This window comes from Tachypleus tridentatus, chromosome 9 (genome assembly GCF_004210375.1).
Source record: "Tachypleus tridentatus isolate NWPU-2018 chromosome 9, ASM421037v1, whole genome shotgun sequence".
NCBI classification, from domain to species: Eukaryota; Metazoa; Arthropoda; class Merostomata; order Xiphosura; family Limulidae; genus Tachypleus; species Tachypleus tridentatus.
In genome coordinates, this window is record NC_134833.1 from 79,269,262 (window position 1) to 79,290,657 (window position 21,396).

Genomic DNA, 21,396 nt, shown 5'->3' on the forward strand with positions numbered 1-21,396 from the left:
TAGCTGAACCATAAATTATGTAGACCTGCAGAACCTTTGTTAAAATTACTTGATACCAAATTTGGTGGAAATGCCAAGTGTAAATAAATTCCATTTAATTCTGGTTTTAAAATGTAAAGCAAAGATAAGTTATTACAATATATTTATGCGGGTATTACAACACAATTAGAAAGTTCAATACTTATATATGTATATACACATATTATATATATCTCTAGTTTTGCAGCTATCTATCTTCGCTCTCTGAGCCTTCATAACTGAACCAAACTCTTAGTCTTCATTTCCGAATTTAAAATTTTGTAAAATAAACAGTTATAAAACTATACTTATTTCCCGTCATCGACTGAATCCAAATCATTTTAATAAACAAATGTATGTCTTTACTCACTCGTTTTCATCCTTGGAATAACACTTTGTAACTAACAAATGTAAAAAAACTACTTTTTCATATCTATATTTTTTATCAAACGTTGTGACAAATATTAAATTATCTTCATTTAAGTTTCGTTTATCTCGTAGATCAAAACTTTTATGATAAAACAACTATCTAGCTGCACTTGTTCAATCTAATATCTTAGATCAAAACTATGTTATCTAAAGGCTTTACTGTTAGTTTATCATCTCCTCTAACAAAAATTCTGAAATAAACAAATATACTTGTTCATCTTCAGCTTTTAAATAAAAAGTTTGTTAAATACATATAAATAAATAAATCTAATTTTCAGTCTGGCTGGATTGATACTAAATGGCACTAAGCATTTTCGTGACACTCGAGTACGATTCTATCAAAAGAAACTTTGAAGCTTGATGACGCAGACAAAACATAAAGTTGGCCACCTATGTTGCTGATTTTTCAAGTGAACCCATGCGACACTATAAATAATGGAAAATAAACAGATTCGAGAGAAATAATTGAAGGACACAGATCTAGCTTGGCCAGTGTTTGAAATACTACACGCCAAGTCACTGGCTTCACAGTATAGTGAACAGAGTGTGAAAGAACCAATCCTTTAGTAAGTGTAGGGGAAATTAAAGGCACAGAATAAATTGTTATATTATTGCTATAGGGCAAACTGTTCAGTTGCTTATATACAAACACCATAACCTAGCACAATATGAATGCTTCAGTGTTGAAGAACATAAATCATAAGAGACCTAGCCGAGAAATATACAATCACTTGGTGATACACAAGTAACTAAGACAGTTCTATGATCTGTAGGGTGAATGGCTTTCCAAACTAACAAGAGGGAACCTATGATAATTTAAGTGTAGGATGTAACTTGAATTCCTTGGAAGGTATAAAATTGTCATCATCACAGGGTATTATAAGAAACTGTAGAACGTGCACATGAATAGAACTCGCATCACTCTCACAGTTGTAGTTGCATCTGACGTAAATGTTAATTAAAAAGTTTGTTTGTTTGGGCTAACCGTCTCTAATTCATCACTGTAAGACTAGAAGGAAGATTGCTAGTCATCACTCCCACCGTCAACTCTTTTACCAACAAATAGTGGGATGGACCGTAACTTATAGGGTCCCCACGGCTTAAAGGGCGAGCAGGTTTAGTGTGATGGGGATTCGAACTCACGACTCTTTGATTATAAGTCGAGTGCTTTAACCACCTGGTCATGCTGGGCGTATTAAAAATAAACAACTAAAAATACGTCGTATTTGTTACTGTGAATATTTGAAATTAGTTACTCACAGTTTAGTTTAGTGAGGGCAAAGATTTGATTGAATACCACTAGATGGCGGGATGTAACCAATTTAACCATAGGGTAAGGTAGTCTGTAGCCGCATCCCACATATTCAGGTTTTAACAACTATGAAAAAAAAAAGTGTTGTGTATGTTTCTTCGATGAAGACGTTTGAAAGCAAAAGGAAAAAAGATGGCAGAATTAAAGGCAGAGCACCATAAGTTGATTATGCGAATCACTGGTAGATTTGTAGTAAACGACATAAATAATCGCAATTATCGTGTTAGTATTGTGGCTTTATTTTTAAGTTATTACTATATTTTTTCTTCAATTATGAATATTAATATCAATTCGAGTCATGCAAAATAAAATGTTTAATTTAATATGAATAAGGCATAGTCTGTTTTCTTACACTATACTAATGAGAACAGAGATAATTATATAAATTAGAAATGCCAGTAACTGGTCCTTCAGCCTATGCTATAAACAGTGGCATCAGATAGTCTTGTTTTATTTGTTACTTTAAAGCGAATTCCAGAACTTAAAGCTCTGTGTATTATTAATGCAGTGTGGTTTAATCTCAAAAAGATATCTAATGGTTAGGTATTACAAAGTCAACCATCGAACGAATAAAAACTGGCCAATCATGGCAGGTTATCCTTAACAGAAAGTGGAACCACTTCCAAACAAATGGTATGATTTCTCACACACCCTAATAAGGCAAACAACCATCTATTGTGTAACTGTAGAGTACCTCGTCCAAAACTGATTGAATCATTCATAGTTGTAATTGATCAAAACGTTAGCGTGCAGACAATTAGAAATGGATTCACAGCTCTAACCTATATGCCAGACACTCATTGAGATGCAGCATGGCATAGCCAGTAATTGTAATGATACGTGATATTCAGTGAATCAATAACTTATGAAGAAATATTTTTTATACCACAAATGATTTTGTAAGTATTGTATATGCATTTTCTGTTGAGTTTCACTTCGCCCTGCAGCCAGATAACAGGCGTAATAGGTTTATCCCCATTTGGAGAGAAACGGAAACTGGATCTAAACTTATTTTCATACTGCAATTGTGACACATGGTGAAAGTGAAAGTATGATTTGAGCATTGCGTTTTGCATCCTTTGGAATGATGCCATTAATGCAGCATGCCACACTACATAGATGTTCTACAATTGGAATTACCCCTCACTTCAGGCTAATGGATTATAATGCTCTCTCCCGCTGTACTAAACTTATCGACAAATTTCTTAAAGAAGAGAGGATTGACAAACCGAAGTGGCATGGACACTTAATGAACACAAATATTCTTCATCAAACGCCTCTAGATGCTAAGACGCCCTAGAACCAGCTTTTTTAAGAACGTAGTCGAGAATACCTCAGAGTCTTTTCAATATCCTGATTTTAAACACGTAACAACAGTGGTGCCAAGTTACCTTTGGTTTTCATGATGATTATTTGCCACATTACATAATAAACAATTATATATCTAATTAGCTTAAAATGAACCGTGAATAATAATTAGCATTACTTTATGATGTACATTTTGCCTTGCCAAAGCTATAATACAGTCAACGTTATTCATCTTTTAATTATTATTGTGGTGTATAATTAATCTCGATGGAGCTCTTGACAAACCAAATATCAACAAATCTTTGGATTAATTGTTTTTGTACTTGAAACAACCCTACTTAAAAGTTTTTTTACAAAAGCTTTTATTTTTCATTGTGTGTTAGTTTATGTAGTTTCCTGAGTTGGAGAAATGAAACAGTTTTCACAATATGCTATTCAAATCGATGCTCGTAACCTGCTAGGTGTAGATGACAATAATTGGTCTCTCTTACTTGCACCGCAATCTCTGTATCAACGTTTGTCACTTTACTTTGTCTAATATGATGAGCTTGAATGTCTTCTTCAGTCGCTCATGATTATTCCAGCAATTGAACCACCACTATTGCCTCCTCAGACATCAGTATGTGATGTCACCTTAGTTGTAGTTACTATTAACATCGAAAGAGACAGAGAATAACGATATCCTCATAAATACTAATTCCAGAAGATACTGAGCCAAAACTAGTTGCCAATGATATCAAGATTCACTAGTATAGTCTCCATCACAAAACAGTCACAACAGGTGTAATACGACCTGTCAACTTCAACAATGTCCAATCGAGAGGTTTGCTGTGCAGCATGATATATATGGTGCATGTATGAGATTCTCATGATGTGAAGTGACTCAGGAAAGCCTTTCCAAAACTTTAAGATAAGTAAAACCTCATATAACTTACCCCACAGAGTAGAAAAATTAATTAAAGCAAATAGGAAGATGAAGTATTCTTACCACCTCCAGTATTTCAAACGACATTTGTGTATGTCAATATCGAATACTTATATCATTTTTGTTCGTGGATTTTCATCTGTTACAAGAAACTACATTTTTCTTGCCACGGCTTGGATGTTATTTGTACTCCAAGTTAATTCGTATTCCATTCTTTCAAATCCAGCTAAGTATATGGGATATTTGAGTCTTGAAAATTCTAAATCGTTGAACAAAACACATCTTTATAATTTGAAATATTTGACATCAGAAAGAAATATAACATATCATTTCCAAAAGCAATTAAATTTTGGTGGTATCACAGTAACCATGATATGTTAAAATGCACTTTTGATATATTCCATTCCACTGTGATTTTATACTGGTTATTGTTATGTCGAGACTTGCTGACTTGCGTATTCAATATAATGTACTCTTTTTAATTGATTAATGATTATTTAATTTGACTTATTACTGCAATAATTTTTTGGTAATTCTGTTAAAGGGTTTAGCTATGTATTGTAATTGCTTTGTAATTTTTATAACTAAACTGCCTGGTATTATAATGTTTTTGGTTTGGGGACAGTACTTTGGTACTTGATTTGATTTTTCTTTGTTGTTTTTGACTCGACTAGTGCAGTAAGATGGACGTTATGTTGTTTAAGATATTCTTGATATGCTGTGTTATATGTTATATTTCTTTATAACGTATTGTTTATAAAGGAAAATACTGACAAGTGCTTTATGTCTACCTTCATGGAATATTTCATCGTATCATTGTCATGTTCAATAAGAACTGAAATCATATAAACACTTTTCGATTCATGTATCATATGTTGTTTATATATATGGACATAGTTTCATATAAACGTGACAGTTTAGACTTAAGTGTCAACTGGGTTTGAGATAAAGCTCAGATTAAAGGAGATGATTTGTGATATTCATAAATATTAATAATAAATGTGGACACAATTTTTTTATTTATGAATATATAGGGAAATATTACAGAAGTGGGAAAAGCACCGATAAACTGTAGTTTCAATCCATCCAAGGCTATCTCTGTAGAAATCTATAAGGGAGTTTTCTAAATTGGTTGGTACACTAGTTATCTTACTTGCAAACTGTAAAGTCTTGTGGCCAATCTTCCACCAGTAAAGACATTTGGTTTAAATTTTCTTCATTTTTAAACTAGAAGAACAGCGATTATATTTTCAAAGCTAAATTTCTAGGCTCAATTCTCAAGTTCAAACATACTCTACTTCACCTTCAATTTTAAATTATTCTTCAGTTATTGTTGTGAATGGTGTTTTTTAATAAGAAATAACGATGTGCGTTTCCCTGTTATAAATCTATATTTGCCTGCCCAGTATGTTACCAACATTTTTCTGTTCACTCCTATCACCAAATCCCTCATCTTCCTGTTATATTCTGGACAAAAAGTGTTGACCAGTTATTATTTAACCAGTAAAATGACACTCTCGTCAATCTACATTTTCTTGATCAGAATGGCTAATTAACAAATCAAACTACACTTTTTTTTTAACCTTTATCTCCTAGCTCAAAATTTATTTACAAATCCTATTACATTTACTTATGTTATATCCTAGATTTTTATGTCATTATAGATGCAATTTTAGACAAATTATATTATCAGTTCTTCTAAATTTTCAAATTCTAAATATATATACATGCATTTTTTACATAGCTTGTTCAACTCCACTTCGTGAACTCATAAGAGCAGAAGTTCTTTGAGTGCTCTCTTAGGTTCCTAAATGTCCTTACATGACCTTTCCTTCTAGCTTTGTTGGATAAGTCAGTATACTTATGTTAATGTTTTTTACAATAATGACTTTCTTATTACTGTATCACCATGGCACTATTGTTACTCATTCTCATTATGATGGTATTCTTTAAGTACTATTGCTATACTATCTTTATATTGCTAACAGCATGAGGATATATATATATATACTTTCATAGAAATGATTTTTGGGTTCGAAAGTTACTTTTATAACAATAATCTTCACTTGAAGCTAAGAATGTTGCGCTAAATTGGTTTTGAATGTTGTTCTGGGGACTTTTGCTGTTTATATCTATATCTATATCTAGAAAACGTGTTTTTTGTTTTTAAATTGTACCCTTTGGGTCAGCATTGTTACAAATCTCGCTATATAGATATATTTTCTCAAAAAGGACTTTGTCCTACTAATCTAGCCATAAGTCTATCCTTAGTGGCATTGTACAGTTTAACGGTTTGTTGATTCACTGTGAATAAAATATGAAATAAAATTTTGAAAATTTACCTGTAGCACGTTGGTTCGCACCTGCAGCGACTGTTCACTACATTAGTTTATAAAAGGATTATATAAATGATGTAAAATGTAGTCCATCGTGCTATCTTAACACGAAAACTGTTTATACAGCTCTCTAGGTATGACTCTAGTTTGCTGGACTAGTACATCTGTATACACAAGTACAGTGGTACCTCGGTTCTCGAACGACTCCCTTCTCGAACAATTCGGTTTTCGAACATATTGTTTGAGAAAAAAATGTCTCGGTTGTCGAACCAAGCTGTCGTGGCCCAAACCCCCGAAATAACCCGAACGACCCTTCGACCATTTTCGGCCCACGCCAAGCTTGCTCAACACATTTTACCCGCACCTGTCGCTCAATCCACACCCCCGTTAAAATCTGCTGTGAACGTTCTCGTTTTTCATTTTGTTTTGTTTTCTAAATATTCTGATTAAGTAAGCCACCATAGGGTCAAAAAAGGATAATGAAAGCAGCAAACCAAAATGAAAAGTTGTTAGAGCCACAATATAGGTAAAAAAATATCTCATAGCGAAGTATGAGAGTGGTGTTTGCGTGTCTGACCTTGCTACACAGTTTGGTATGGCGAAGTCTACAGTCTGCACCATACTGAAAAATAAAGGTCATCAAAGGAGCTGATGTTGCAAAAGGAGTGACAGTGCTTACGAAACAAAGATCACAAACAATGGAAGAGGTAGAAAAACTGTTGTTGATTTGGGTAAACGAAAAACAGTTAGATGGTTATATCATTTCTGAGACCATCATTTGTGAGAAAGAAAAGTAGTTGTATGCTGGCCTCTTCAAAAACACCCCTGGAACGAGTTCTGATACAAGTGGTGGTTTGAAAAATTTAGGAAAAGAAGTGGCATACATAGTGTGGTGAGACATGGGAAGGGTGCCAGTTCTAACAAAGATGCTGCTGATAAATTTGTTAGGGAATTTAAGGACTATGTAGAAGCTGAGGGTTTTATTCCCCAACAAGTGTTCAACTGTGATGAGACAGGCCTCTTTTGGAAGAAAATGCCAAAGAGGACCTACATCACCAAGGAGAAGTCACTGCTAGGACATAAGCCAATGAAGGACAGGTTAACTCTATTGTTATGTAGTAATGCAAGTGGGGACTTAAAACTTGTGTACTATTCTGAGAATCCGAGGGTTTTTAAGAAAAATAATGTCCTGAAAAGTGAACTAAATACCATGTGGAGGGCTAATAGTAAAGCATGGGTAACCAGGCAATTCGTTATGGAGTGGCATGAAGTGTTTGCCGCAAGTGTAAAGAATTACCTCACGGAAAAACACTTGCCACTCAAGGCCCTTCTTGTGATGGACAATACACCTGCTCACCCACAAGGCTTGGAGGACGGGTTGGTGGAGGAGTACAATTTCATTATGGTGAAGCTCTTGCCCCCTAACACGACTCCTCTCATTCAGCCCATGGACCAGCAGGTCATATCGAACTTTAAGAAACTCTATCCCAAAGCACTGTTTCAAAGGTGCTTTGAAGTGACCTCTGACACAGTTGACCCTCAGAGAGTTCTGGAAAAATCACTTTTAATATCCTCCATTGCTTAAGGATCATAGATAAAGCCTGGAGGGAAGTGTCTTTGAAGACCATTAACTCAGCCTGGAAGAAATTGTAGCCAGACTCAGTAGCAGATAGAGACTTTGAAGACTTTGAGGCTGAGCATGTTGTCGAGGATATTGTCTCACTAGGCAAGTGTATGGGCTTGAATGTGAGTGGTGATGATGTGGAGAAGTTGGTGGAAGACCACAACACTTAGCTCACCACGGAAGAACTCCAAGGCCTTCAGAAGGAGCAGCAACAGAAGGCAACTGAGGAAGTGTCTTCAGATAAAGAGGAGGGAAGGGAGGATGTTCCTAGTTCGCTAATCAAGGAAATGTGTGGAAAATGGGGAGAGTTGCAAAGTTTTATGGAAAAATTTCACCCTGACAAAGCTGTAGAAAACCGTAACATAAACCTTTTCAATGACAATGCCATGTCTTACTTCAGAAACATTTTAAAATGTAGGCAGAAACAAACCTCATTAGACAGGTTTTTAGTGAGAAATAGGTCCAGTGAGTCTCAAGCAGGTGTAACGGTGCAAAGAGAGAGAAAAGAAAAAGAACCCCAGGAGGAGAGTTACCTGACGTTTTTATGGAAGGTGACTCCCTTTCCAAACAATAATAACCCTCCTACTCTCCACGTTCATCACCACCTTTCACTTACGCCATCAGCTCTCCTTAGTACAGGTAAAGTGTAGTTAAATTTTCATTTATTGTTTTTTTATTGTGTTTATAGTTTTTGTGGTTGACTTTATGCATGTAAGTAGTATTATACAGGTATAAATAAGCAATATTTTTACTGAAAATGCTTCATAATGCGTAATTTGTGGAGGTCTGTAACGGATTAATTTAATTTACAGTATTTCTTATGGAAAAAATTAATCCGGTTTTCGAACAGCCTTCTGAAACGGATTAAGTTCGAGAACCGAGGTAACGCTGTATGGATTTTCTCGTTCTCTCATGTCTGTATAACTTACGTACGAGTCTAGTTCTAATTCCCTACGTAAGGAATGGATTCTCTTTTTTCTCGTTTATCAAAATATCAGACAAAGAAATAAATTTTATGTGAAATTTTGAAAATGTTTCGGGCTAGTATCAAAGATACGATTTAAATATAAAGCGCAAATATTATTACTTATGTGAATTATCATAATTCTACTGGCGTGTTAAATCTACATAATCAATTTTATATTTTTGTCTACAGGTTTGTTTTGATTTTCCTGGATTGTTTGCTTGTTTAAGCACAGACCTACACAATGAGTTATTTGCACTGCGCCCGCTACCGGAATTGACCCCCGAATTTTAGAGTTATAGTCCCTTTAGCTTACCACTGATTAACCGTGAGTGTGGGGGAGGGGTGTTAAAAAATGCAAAACTTGCATCTTTTATGAAGCACACAGGGTTGATTAGAATTTACTTTTAATTAATGTATGGACTTTTTTTAGTGATTCCTTGAACTAAAATATAATGTCTCAAAACACTAGTGGAAGAAATGGTTAAAATTTTTAATATAAAATTTAAAATTATTTGAGGTCAATCTTTTTAGTGTTATTTAAAGATGACTACAAGTTAAGCCAAAACGTGTTATCTGTTGTGTAGTGATTTATAATACTTCCTATCTATTTGTCTTTACTGTTTTACTGCACTTTTGTTTTTGTTTCTTTGTAATAGAATGACATAGTCTGTATCATGCCAACATATTAGTGAACATTCATGTTACCCTCTGAAGTTGTATTATCTTGCAGGTAATGGGGCCTCAAGATGGGGGTTCGTCCCCTACCCACGCTCACTGTAAACCACCCAAAGTCCAAATGAGACTAATTTCTTTGAAAAAAATTATTATTACTATTTCTTAGTAAGAGATATGTGAATTGGACTAACATTTCATTGGGAGGAAGTTCTTCAAAAAAAATATTTTCCTGTTAAGTGATGTGTCCTCTGTCTTTTGAACATATCTTCACAGACCCGAAGTCTCATGTCTGGTACTACGATGAAGATAAGTATGTTACACCCTGATGCCCTTGTACATCACTTCCGGTAACACTGAAATTACGTCAAGCTGTTTTTAGCACACCATTTATGACACACATATATATTAAACATTAAATATGACTAAAATACTTTACTCTGGATAAGCTGACATGTATAGGCATCTTCAAAAAAAGAAATTGGTTTGAAATAACTTTTATTGTACTTAACGTTTGATTTTACCAATAACTCCTACAAAGTTTCAGCTAAAATTTTATGTTGTAACTCAACTGGCCAACAACAAAGTGTAGTTGAAATGCTCTTGTGCAGTTTGCCTTAAACTGTGACAATTTTAAGAAACAAGTTCAAGCTTGTTTACAGAAAATATGAAGAAATGTTTTGCATCATAGTTATTGTAATATGTGATTTTTAGCAGTTCTTAGCGGAATCCCCAGCTAACCCTTACTTCAGGATTAAAAACATAACAATTGGTAGTTCATAAAACATAAAGCGTCTCACAACTTATCTCCGGTTAGCATAATAGTTGGTTTTTGTTCCAAACGACACATAGCACGTATAATAAATAAATGTACATGCAACATCTAAAATAAAAATAAATTTTGTGGTGCTTACTAACAAGAATAAGATATCAAAATTATTGAATTTTACTTTTAGGCAGTTTTAGACAATGTAAATTATATTGTTATCTGTTAATGTAACCTTCTCGCAAATATATGGTCGTCTACTGCAAGAATACATTATAAAGAACGATACAGTAAACCGTTAATTTATGCACATGACAAAACACTGTCATATATGACATTGCAAGGAACGATACAGTATGGTATGTCTTTTTACAGTTTCCTGTGAGAAGCTGTTATTATATGTACATAGTAAAACAGTATTAACATAAAAAATTGCAATAATTTACCAATTTGGAAAGACAATACACATTAATTATAGTAAAAGAAAAATAACTTAAGAATTGAACAATGTTTGTTTGTTTTTTAATTTCGCACAAAGTTTCTCGAGGGCTATCTGTGCTAGCCGTCCCTAATTTAGCAGTGTAAGACTAGAGGGAAGGCAGCTAGTCATCACCACCCACCTCCAACTCTTGGGCTATTCTTTTACCAACTAATAATGGGATTGGCCGTCACGTTATAACGCCCCCATGGCTGAAAGGGCGAGCATGTTTGACGAGATGCGGATGCAAACCCGCGACCCTCAGATTACGAGTCGCACGCCTTAACACGCTTGGCCATGCCGGGCCTAAGATTTGAACAAAAGATAGGCCTAGGTGATTTCCCAATAAATGCTAACATTTCATTTATATACATAGATTAGCTTTATTGAAGTTGTAAAGTGAAATAAATTGACAAATGTATATTAAAACACATTGATCACGTATTCGTAAGGCTGAAAGATTCATGCTAATATAAAACATTCGTAAACCTGCTAATTTAACACAACATTTAAAGTTTACGGGAAATAGATGTCGCTGTTACTAAAGGTGTAGAAAGAATGAAGATGCTAAGAAAGGCTAAAATTTCACACTAGGTAATACGTTTTAAAAAAAAAACATAAACAGAAGAAGTTTCTTTTTGAGGTAGTGTTTTTTATGGATAGTACCATTTCTGTCAATACGATTATATCGCTATATACGAATTGAGCTTTGGGAATATTGTACAAACGATGTTTTGCTGTTGAATTGGATTACATTTTCAGCTCAAGTGGACAACGAGCCTACTCATTTTGTGTAAAACAGTCACAAACCAGAAATAGTTATATATTGTATATATATAGAGAGGGTTTTAACTTACTGTGTTTACGTATGATAAATGATGAAATTTAGTCCTGTAAAAATAAATTTACCAGTTGATAGAATGACTAAAATATATATTACTAATATCTGATAAAAATATATAAATAAGAAAATATCATCAGCTGTTTCTGGTTGTAGAAGCGACTCAACAATTGTTTAGACGTGAGTATTTTGGCTGAACAATATCTAAACGTACAAGTACGTTGACAGATTCAGATACCCAGACTGTTTTTAAATAAAAATGAAGTTGTCCGAGAGTTTTGGTCTGAACTAATTAGACGAAATCATACATAAAACTAATATGTGTATATATTGTAAAAAAATAGTTCAGTGATTGTAAAACTCGTACTAAATACAATATCAGAAACAATTAATAAGAAGTTGTGGTTGGGACGGGAGTTGTGGTTTCATCTTAAGAAAAAACGCCCACTCATGAGACACATGACAATAGGACGCAGAAATAATGATGGGAAAATGTTTCTAATCGAGTTAATTATGCTTATTAGGCAAAGTGATCTTTGAACTTTCAGTTCTTAGATATATAACAAATGAAAAATAGCTATTCACCCCTGAGAGGTCGGGGCAGTCATTCCTCATCCATTAGTATACGTCACCTCAACAAAAACAACAAACAAAATCCCTAGCTGGAATCTCCAATTAGATGGGAACGCCTTTTTGAGCAAATGCATTTGGACCTTGGTCATGCCATATAGCACCGTAAACAAACATCAATATCAAAGAGTATTTAAACAGAAAAACAATAACAATGAACTCTGTTGTTAGGTCAACAGTAGTTTTCCAGAGAGATGTCGCTAGTCGAACAGAATGTACTTATGGTATTAAATTCTGCACTACATTATGAGCAGAAAACACAACGTTGAATTTTAGGCCGAATCTGTAAGTAGCATACACTTTTGATCTTCATGTCACACCTCTGAACAAGCAATTTTCCTATCCGATGAAAATTCTACCATTTATGCTAACAGACATGACTGTAGAGAAATGCATAACAGCAAGTCAAAACAACAATATACCTTGTTGTGGTTTTTATAGTCTTGTTAACAAAACCTTTATAAAATTATGCAGACAGAAAGCCTTCAAAATGTTTTAATTCATTATTTATGTAACTATGATTCTGAACAGGCTGAGTTAAATGAATCGAATTTTTGGATTTTTTTTTTCTAATATCTTTTATACTCGTGTGTATTTTCTTATAGCAAAGCCACATCGGGCTATCTGTTGAGTCCGCCGAGGGGAATCGAACCCCTCATTTTAACATTGTAAATCCGTAGACTTACCGATGTACCAGCGGAGGACTTTCCATAACAGTGCACTTGTTTGAATCAGTACTTCAACTATAAGATTCTAACTGAGGGCTGAAAAGAGATAATTGGCAAAAATTAATTATAGGAAGTTACAAGGGCAAACTTATATATATATATATACACACATTTCAAATAATAGGTAATATTAATCTAACTTTAAATTTAACGCTTTTGATTGTCATTTCTTATTTTTTTAATTATAAAAGTTTTGCAAACTACAAACCACTATATAGGACACTACATATATATATATATAGTATTAAAACTCGTAATATTCGGTGTTCTTGTAGTATTGTTAATAAGGCCTAAGTTTAGCTACTCAGAAGTATACTATAGAATCCTAACCTAACAACTCACACCAAATTAGCAGTAAAATTTAAAACCTATCGTTAAAAAAAAAATTCTAGAAATATTTTTGCTTGATTTATATTTCGTAAGTTCACATTTCAAAGTAAAATTAACAAAGTTACTATGATGTGTGTAGATTAATTTTTAGAGTGGTTATTTTACCGAGAAAAATCAGATGTGATGACAAATTTAATACAAGAAGCTAAAGCTGAAAGGACTATTAAATAGAAGTTATAAATAAAGTGACCGTGTGACTGATTAGCTTAAAATAATAGTGAAGGCCACTTATTACTTGCTTGTGGTTATGATTACAAGGAATTTAGAACGTACTGTAACTTATACGAAAACTGTTCACTCGAAAGGGGCAAATTTAACGAGAAAACCATAGTAGCTCCATTAGCCTATCTGTACTGGCAAACTGAGTGAAATGTAATAAAAAACAAATTATTATTTTTTTTCGTATTCACTTCCTTTAGTGTCATGGCTCAGACAGCACAACGTGCAGCTTTGTGCATAAAAAAGGAAAAATTTCCAAGCTCACGATAAAATATCACTATTGAATTCTTTTATAAATGAATGTGTGTAAACAGTCTGCTGTCGACAGTAATTACTTGGACATTTAGACGAGGTTTGGTTTGTTTTGAATTTTGCAAAAAGCTACTCGCGAGCTATCTGCGTTAGCCGTCTCTAATTTAGCAGTGTAAGACTACTCTTTTACCAACGAATACTTGACCGTAACATTATAAAGCCCCAACGTCTGAACGAGCATGTTTAATGTGACGGGGATTCGAACCCGTGACCCTCGGATTACGAGTCGAGTGCATGCTGAGCCTGTTTATTAGCGTATTCTGTTCTTTGTTATTCTAGATTACCGACTCCTGATGACATGATGTGCGAAATTGTGTGTGATAAAACTTTAGGCATTAGGAAGTTACAAATACGAGACATCAACTTGACTCAGTGTTGTTTTTATTTCTTTAATGAGTTTTACCGTGTCTGTGCAAAAAAGATAAGATTTCTCTCATGCAAAATGTTCGAGTAAATTTTATATTTTGTTAATAACTAGTGATTCAGTGTCCATATTCACAAACACGAGTTCGCTAAATTTTAAAAATCAGTTTAACTTCCCCTTCTCTTCCTCGCTCTGGATGATTTCTATCAGAAATCTGGTACTCTGATAAAATCTTCGTGGAGCTCCCAGAAGTTCAACTCTGGATGACTTCTATCAGAACTCTGGTACTCTGATTAAATCTAAAAGAAGCTTCCAGAAGTTCAACTTAATGATAACAATGTGTTGAAATTCCACAGTCGACAGGATGGGCCACTCCTTGCCCATTGGTCTAAGTCCCCTTACTGGATAAAAAAATCACGTTCTGGAATCCAGTGCTATAAGTGTACGATCAAATCTCGATATTCTGTCAGACATGAGTAGAAAATAAGTTGACGGTGGGTACTGTTAATTAACTAGCTTCCCTCTTTTGCTATCAGTTCAATACTGGGGATGACTGTTGTGGATAACCCTTGAATAATTTCACGTTAATATCCGAAAATAAAAACAAACCACCAAGACAAGTAAATACACATTTTAAATCAGAATACAACAAAGCAGTCACATAGTTCATTAAAAACTCTAAGAGAAACCACGACTATTAATAACACATACTGTACATCGTAATAACTAAATAATTAACATTACACCTCTTTGATAGTGTGTAGAGGTAGGTGTAATTCTTCTGTACTTACAGAATACAAAGAATAATGACATACATACCTATTGTTTAATGTTGTGGTGCACTACATAATTGGTTTATCCACACTACGCCAACAGCGATCATCGGACTCCAATTCTTAGCATTATAAACCTTCAAGCCAATTCTCATTTTAGGCCCGGCATGGCCAAGCGCGTTAAGGCGTGCGACTCGTTATCTGAGGGTCGTGGGTTCGCATCCCCGTCGCGCCAAACATGCTCACCCTTTCAGCCATGGGGGCATTGTAATGTGACGGTCAATCCCACTATTCGTTGGTAAAAGAGTAGCCCAAGAGTTGGCGGTGGGTGGTGATGACTAGCTGCCTTCCCTCTAGTCTTACACTGCTAAATTAGGGACGGTTAGCACAGATAGTCCTCGAGTAGCTTTGTGCGAAATTCAAAAACAAACAAACAAACAAGCCTACCGCCGAGTGCCGCGTGTCTGTGTATGGCGAGATTCGTGTAACGTTCTAAACATAACCTTACTTAAAGTAAAGAAATTTTAATACTAAATAAATGTGCTTCCCTACAGGAATACGAAAAACCTTGATTGGTTTTTATTATTATTTTAATTTATTCAAAGGCAATAAAATATAACTTCAAAATATTTTGTACCATTATTAATAGTGTAATTTAAGCATACTTATGCGAATAACGCTATTTCTTTTCGTATTTTACAAAATATTGATATTGACTCCAGTAATGTATATAAACAAATAATTTCATAATTACATTCGATATTATGATATATATATTGCTACGTAATTATTATATTATTATGTAAATCACACTGTATCTACTACATGAAGTGCCAACGAAGCCTTTCGTTTAATACCACGACTTGTCTAGCCGGTTGGTCGAAGCGCACGTTATTTGAAAAACTACTGTTTCGGTGTAAACTGGTTTAATTTTGGTGAATTGTAATTTGATATTGAATTCAGAAGAAATAAACGGCTCCGGGAAAGTGAGAAAAAATATTACATTGAAAATGGCATGGTTCCTCTCCACCACCACCCATCAAAAAAAAAGAAAAAAACATATATTGTATGTTTATAATTTTTAGACAATAATTTTGTTTATTCACTTTATACTATCACTGGTGCCATTTTTACTTGATAAACACACACAAATACCCATCGTTTTAGAAATATATATTAAAAGACGAACTTATCGTGTTTTTTATTTATGTGTCCCATATTTCAATTTGTTGAATATCAGATAAATTCAAAAACTGGATGTTAACTTGAGGTTGTCAGTAACACCATCGTGGACAATTGGACCGTGTAGAAAAGAAATTATTCTTTACGTAAATCAAGGTTACTTTAGATTAAGCGTTCTTCTTTATATTTAGCCATAACAGAATAAATATTAATGTAAGCATATAATTTTATAATGTTCTTGTTAAAGACTGAAACATAGACCCTTAGCTTTTCACTATCACGTGGATCTTTCAGGATCGATCAATACCTTGTCACTCAACTAAAAATACTAAATGTTAAGACAACCTTGTGTCTCCAGGATATGAAGTCTGGCCTCTAATCGTGGTGTTTATTTCATGGATTAAAGACTCAGTGACGTAATCACAATTGTTACATCCGGGAACGAAAGAATAAAACTCTTTTCTTGACGTCACAACCGCAATGATGCTGCCAACCTGAAGTTTAATATCCTTAGAATATGTAGCCAGGGTAATTCGTGTAGGAGTTAAAACTTACGTTTTTTTCTGTTAGTATTATTGTTTACTCAGAAATGAGTCATCTCAAACTCTATAAGAAATACATACATATATATTTATACTTTTTGAAAACACACGTGATTCAGAAACAAGTCGTTCAACTATGTATTGCATGAATACACATTCAAACCAGCCTTGAACTTTGGAGTTATCTCCTCGATCATAGAGTTTTATTATGCAAAAGTAAATAGTAGAACGTTATGCCCCCTCCCCTCCAGTGGCATGTCTGCGGAATCACACCGTTAGAATCCGGGTTTCAATACCCGTGGTGGACAGGGCACAGATAGCCCATTGTGTAGCATTGAGCTTAATTTATAGGGCAAACAAACAAACAAACAGAACGTTATAACATACACATATTATTCGTGATGACTAGAAACCCACTTGAAGTAAAAATGCATTCTCAAGACGGCTGGTATGGGAATTAAAACTTTAATTAGAATAAATTACAGAACAACGTTTCGACCTTCTTAGGTCATCTTCAGGTTAATGTTTTATTTCAAACATTATCATATGAAATCAGTGAAAATTTTCTGTTTATATAATACTGTATACCTTAAGTTTATTTATCAAGCCTTGAAGTAGGAATAACTTCATATAATGTCAACTAAAAGCAATGATATTCATAAAACTGAAACACTTTAAAAACAGCCTTCATAAAAAAATCCTTTCTTTCGATTATACACTTTTACTTTATGAAACAACAAACCTAGAAGCTTGTACTATGAAATATAATTTATCAATAAATACACATCTCTAAATAATTCAGATAAGAAGTTACTTAAAAGAAAAATATCCCTCCATTTTAAAAACGGTTTCAAATTAGTTTTTTGAGGCATATTTATAAAGGTGAATTGGGATAAATAAGTCCAACTACAACTTAAAATACTTATTGCTATTGTTTTTACTATGAAATTAACTATGTTGTTAAGAACTGGAGCAATATATACCATTTTTATTAACCGAAGTTAATAAGCTGCTTTTTGTTGTACACAATTTTAATGGAATTTTTAATCAGTCCCACATACCATACTTACTTTTGGAGATATTGTAATGTTCTTCATTTTTAGCTACTTTTAAATGTTAACCTAATTCACAATGTGATTGAAAAGTGGTATATAATACGAAACCAGTTCAATAAATGCATTGCAAAAAGAAAAATGAAAGAAAATAAATGGATTCACTGGAAAAAATCTGAACAAAACCTTCGTATTTATCTGTCAATACCGACAAGTTGAGCATTAAAAGTCAGTTAATATTAAAATTAGAGCAAATAAAGTAACATATTTTTGACATACAACAACTCTCTCAGAGTTCTTCCTAAATATGAATTTTTTTTTTCAAACAAATCCGCAAAGTAAACAAATCTTGCTTCTTTCGTATACATTTTTCTATATTCATATGCGCGATAACGATTTTAGAAAAGACAAGACTACTATGAAATTAAGGAGTACTGAACAAAAAAACGCACATATTTTTGTTAGGGTTTCCTCTAGTGTAGCTGGAACACCTTAGCTTCTGGAATTAGACTGTGTTAAAAAGATTAAAGTTTCCAGTCTGACGAAGTGGTAAGCCTGGGTGTGGGTAAAGTCAATTCGTACACAACCATGGTAATAACGACAGATTGTGCAGCAGCGAGTCCTATTCAAACACTACCGGGTTACGTATGACATTCAAAGCATATTTATCTATCCAAGATCCCTTTCTCAAGAAATTTAAACATTCGTTTAACCCCAGTCCCCTTTCCAAAGTGAAAATGTGGCAAATATCAAAAGAAGACCTTACCTAAGTATTCACCGCACCCACTATTCACATTTAGACATCACCACGTTCCTATCTCACGTACCCTCCATTCCCTTAACATGTTTTGGCGGGAAATGCAAGCGTGTGCAAGTGGGTGTGGTGATATCCAAAGAAAACCGTTTACATTTCACTGTTGTTTTACAGCTTATTCTAACTCAAGTATTTTAAAATATAACCAAACAATACACTTAAGAAAAGATTTATATAACGAAACATTCTTTGGCATCTGTGATGGACACAAATTGATAGTTTTTGTGATAAAATTTGAATTCGACATTCATCAACATGATGTATGAAATCAGTAGCCTTGGAGAGATTTTTTTTTTTTCCTTTTATTTGTGCGACATTCACTACTAATTGCAATTCTCAAAATTTTCCAGATTTTTTATAGATATTTTTAATGTGAACATTTCGTTAAAATTTGGTTGGAATATTAGAATATAAGGTGGAAAAATAAACTGATATTAATTCTGAAAATATGTAGCGATAAAATATTAACTTATGAATTTGCACCAATTTTATATTTAATTACACTTAAGTTACATAAGTTTCAATCACATTTAATAATGTTTTTATTGCTTTACTATTTTTTAATCAAATGTTTGTGTGTCTGACATTTATTCAGTGATTATAATTTATCGAATCACACATTTTTCTACATAATACAAATTACATTTTAAGTATCTCTAAAGACTGAAGTTATGTTAAAATTATTTTGAATATTCATGTTGAGAAGCCACATGACAACTGCGGACGATACAACGTTGTGGTGGAATGGCATGTATCAGAACTACGTTGAGTATTGGCGTTTTATAACTAGTGTGATGTCATCAATAATTGGCTGAATTTTGGAAGAGTATATATTTTTTCGAAGCAAAATATTCATACGCTCAAATCATAAAAATGTGTTCAGGTTGGAGAGTTTAAAATTTTCAAGATGAGGATATTTCATGTATTTAATGAGGAATTGGATTAACAGTGGTAAAGGCCGTCCATATGACCCAAACACACAACATAATCAAAATGGATCTCACTTTGGAAAAGCGGTAAATTTCGTGTGTAAACAAGTTGCTTTCATGGCATCTCATGAACTATCGTATACTTCGAGCAGCTGTACAATGAAACGAATATTCATGTAACTTCGTACGAAAACGTATTAGTGAAGTTGCCAGACACAGCTTCTATGAACATCTGTGATAGGACTGTTAAAACTAGCACTGGAAGTCTGTCCTCCTCGTGCAAAATCTTTTCTTTGTAAACGTGCAGAGAAGGCTGTTGTGCTTTGAATGTGACAGCTTTATAACGAGGCTTTCTGCAAGAGATTGTTTTGAAAATGCACAGTCAACAGAGGGAGCATGACTGGACGTGGCGATATGGGTTTCGATAATGTGGTGAGGCTCCAAAATCATTTAATATAACGTACTCAATCTTTGTATACCAAACAAACTTGTGAAAAATGTATGATACGCAACCGACATGGACCTTACGTTTGTAAAAACACCTGTTGTATTACACATACATAACAACTATCAGTGGTATTTTTTAAATAGATTTGGTTTCGTTTGAACAAAGCTACTCAATGCTATCTGCGCTAGCTGTCCATAATTGAGCAATGGTAGACTAGTAAGCAAGCCAACTCTCGAAATGCTCTTTGAGTAATAAATGAAGGGATTAACCATAATTTTATTACGCCCCCACGGCTGAAAGATCAAGCATGTTTGGTGACGGGGATTCGAACCAGCGACCCATGAATTGCGAGTCGACTGTCATAACCACTAGGTCATGTGAAGCCCATATGAAATAGAAACGACAGCTGCAAGGTTCACAAGATACATGGACGCCCACAGAAATATTTTCAGGGGGAGGGAGGGTAAAACATATATATAGTGAATCAGCTTCTATATTGTAAGTCACCAGACCTAAACAATACATGTTTGGGCACTTAAACGCAAACATAAACTTACAGTGTCAATAAAGTTTAATAAAGATATTTAGTTTAACTGCGATGTAAAATTTATTTAATAATATGCGGATTTTTTTTCTGTGTGAAATGTAAAGGGGGATAAATGCTCACTCTTGCCCTTCTTGCTCATGACAAGATGTTAAATAATGTACTTGAATCAGCTTATAAAGATCTGAAATGCGTATACATATGTGTATGTGTGTGTGTATTCGGAACTTTAAAAGACATTCAAAAGTTTAATCATGATATAATATATTTTATTTATGTGCCTCAACTTAAATGTTTGGACAGTGAAACAAAATAACAGATAAATCCCTAGTACAGTGACGCCAACTATTTTTGTAAGTCAACTAAATACACTTTAACGATTAGTAAAATTATAACTGAAAGTCATAGTGTTTGTTGTATTTGTATAGTTTCTCATGAAAACTTAATGAAAAATAAAACTATTTTGAGAAACAATACAGGTCTAGGCTAAAAGCTAAAACTAGTCTTGTAAGAATAACATTCAGCACGCACACACATATATATATATGCATGCTTCTTATCTTTGTTAATATACTTTATTACAATAGTTAAAGGACGTTGTTGACAAAAAAATTGTATCACACTTCATATTGTTGAATATCAAAAGAAAGTGAATTAGAATAAATTTTTCACCAAGCGCGGAAAATCCCGGTGAGCCACTTTGGAAAAGTAGGTAAGCACAAATGATGAATTATTATTTGTTCATTACAACTATGTTAACATTTAATTTAACATGTGTGTTAATTCCACTAAT

The 21,396-nt window shown here is 33.8% G+C and overlaps 1 long non-coding RNA gene across 2 annotated transcripts in view; it reads right to left on the reverse strand.

The window, feature by feature from the left end:
- Positions 1 to 18,911, reverse strand: part of LOC143225575 (uncharacterized) — an 83,282-nt gene extending 64,371 nt beyond the window's left edge. The window contains exons 1-3 of one of the 2 annotated variants that reach the window (XR_013013932.1): positions 18,635 to 18,723; positions 12,993 to 13,070; positions 5,608 to 9,947 (exon numbers count right to left, since the gene is read on the reverse strand). This is a non-coding gene — a long non-coding RNA (uncharacterized LOC143225575). Of the gene's footprint in view, positions 1 to 5,607; positions 9,948 to 12,992; positions 13,071 to 18,634 lie in introns of those variants that run through there. The other variant, XR_013013931.1, reaches the window with a different exon arrangement.
- Between the last annotated feature and the right edge of the window lie 2,485 nt (positions 18,912 to 21,396).